This window comes from Anguilla anguilla, chromosome 9 (assembly GCF_013347855.1).
Source record: "Anguilla anguilla isolate fAngAng1 chromosome 9, fAngAng1.pri, whole genome shotgun sequence".
In the NCBI taxonomy this organism is placed as follows: domain Eukaryota; kingdom Metazoa; phylum Chordata; class Actinopteri; order Anguilliformes; family Anguillidae; genus Anguilla; species Anguilla anguilla.
In genome coordinates, this window is record NC_049209.1 from 19,084,295 (window position 1) to 19,087,065 (window position 2,771).

The window sequence follows — 2,771 nt, forward strand, 5'->3', positions numbered from 1 at the left end:
TTGTTAAAATTCTGGGATTGCAATTGTGGCTGGAATGAAAACCAGCGTACACAGGGGCCCCCAGGAACAAGTTTGACAACCACTGCATTAAAATGTACATAAGAGTGTATAGTTTTCAGACAGTTCATTTAGTCTTTACTTTCAACGTATAATTTTCAGAGGGTAAAAAACAACACATGTACATTTAAAGCTGAAGTTATCATGAGAAATGCCCAATGTGTTCTCACTCTCAGTGTGAAAAACAAGAAAAACCATTATTCAAAAAGCCTTTAAATCACAATGCTGCCGCTGAGTTTTCTTAAACAAGTGGCTGGTTTCATTGACAGTGCTACTTATCCATTCCCCAAAAAATGGGCAGTTTAAGATATGAAGATTTTAGGAGTGGGTAAAAGACCATAAAGTAATGTATCATTTCACATAATTGTGTACTGCATGATCCAAAATCAAATATGCTGCAGCTTTTCAGACAAAAGGACAATACTGCTCTCTGCTGGAAATAATTACTCAGTGCATTGATGTCCAGGGTTGCTGGAGTCTATCCCAGCGTGCATTGGGTGAGAGGCAGGAAAACACCCTGGACAGGCCACCAATCTATCAGAGGGCACACACACCATTCTCTCACACATTCATACCTGCTATGGGCAATTTAGAGTCTCCAATCAGCCTACCTTTGGACTTTGGACTGTAAGAGGAAACCGGAGTATCCGGAGGAATACGTGGAGAACATGCAAACTCCACACAGAAAGGCCTAGATATCAATACTTTTAATGGTAGGCCTAGATTTTACCAGTTTGAATTAATGTCTTCTAGATTGTGCTTTGTATTTGTGAGTAACTTACCATTTTTGTATGTTGAAAACATGTTTTTCATCAGATATAATTTCTTTTTTTGTACTGTATTTGTTATGAGTAAGTGATAATCGTAATTCGTATATAAATGTAGACTATGAAAGACATGCATAAACATAATGAAAATACACATAGGCCTACATTATGAAAAAAACGCATACATGCAGACATGGATTCAATCATTCTTCCTTTACACAAATAACAAATAAATTAAATGTATGTCATATTTTCAAATAGAATTGTTTTAATGGGCTATTGTACACACCAGACCAACTCATTGTAACCTGGCGTGAAGAAGTGATTATCTTGCGCCAGTTTCTATATGAGCGGTTAATGTTACCTACCTATTTTGAGTTTTATTTTTCAGGCGTCTGTGTGGTAACTTTATACACTCGGTTTGTCGTTTTGTTAGCAAGGTAGCTAACTTGGTGAAAATGCTGAAAGCAGAACTGTCTAAAGTGTGGGTGTATTTTATTTGGATTTTGGATTGTGTCAGAAGGATGAAATAAAATACAAATAATGTTTAGGTGTTCTGATCAAAACTAATCTTTGCCACACAGTCTAACAATACAAATAAATAAAAACCATGGCAGCCATTTCTGTTTTAATTCATTTATGTTGAATAAGCTAGCTGTGGCATGACATCTCATTTTCAACATATTCCAATTAAGCGTTTTCTCTTTAAATCTTGTAATGCTACCAATGGCTGTGTAAATGATGATTCAGGCTACCAGTTTGTTTCCTCTTGTTTTCTCATATGGTACTTCTGCCAGCTAGAGGTCGTGATAGTCTCTTTGCCATGCCCCTTCTCAAACCATTATCCCTTTAGCACCAATTCAGTAATCTAAAGTGATGAAGTAATTGCCACTAATTAAACAAAGATTGACTGATAGCAATGTTAACAAGCAACACCCACCTGTTAAAGACAACTGAAAGTAATAAATAGTCATATGGGTGACGAGTCTGGGGGGGTGTGCACTGTGCGGAAGAGCTCCTAGGCTCGATGAACTCCCACTGGACCCAGTGTAAGAAAGACAGCGGAAGACAGAGACAGAAAAACAGAGAGATACAGAGAGGGAGAAAGAGGGGTAGGGAGGTGGGGCACGTAAATGAGAAGGAAAGAAAGAACAGGTGCAGTGAGGATTCTTACTGGGAATAACCAGAAGAGAAGTATTTGAGGCATTGTCCCTCTCCTGAACCTCAACTTTCCTAGCTCCATTTCACAAGCTGAGGGCCACACACTCCTAAGTAAAAGTTGGTCTTAGCAACATTGTAATAGATTTTAAGAGGAAGCTCTCAGCTAGGAGCTTTTAGTGCCCTAGGAGAAGTCTTGGGAATACGACACCAGTAAGTAAGCATCAAAAAAAGCCTGATCTTAGCCCTATTTCTTTCCTACTTACTGCCTATTCTTCTAACTAAGCTTAATAAAATGAGTGAACATCTTTTCAAAACTCTGTTTTACTGCAGTCTGGGAAAGAAAAAAAAAGCTAGGAGTTCTATATACTGTACACTAAAGTATCCAGACGAAGGTCTGGTGCTGTTTTTCATAGTTTGGGTTAAGTGAGGCGGACTGGAGAGTTTAGGACCCAAATGCAGACGGAAACTGAGGTAATAATAAAACAGATTTATTTCAGGGATAAGCACACTCGTGGTCAGTTTAACAGGCAAACGTTTGTGATCCAGTAAATCAAGCAGCGGAGCAACAGTACAAAAGGAATAACAGTTTCGTAATCGAAGTCCAGGCAAAGTCCGTAATCCCGTAAATCAGGTAATGGAGCAACAGTCCAAAGGGTGCAGAAGCAGGTCCGTAGTCCAGTAACAGACGAAGGTCAGTGTACAGGGCAGTCCAAGGCAAAGGTACACAAATGGCAGGCGAAGAATCAGGGTCAAAAAAAAAAAAACAACGAGACAGGCTGGTCAGGA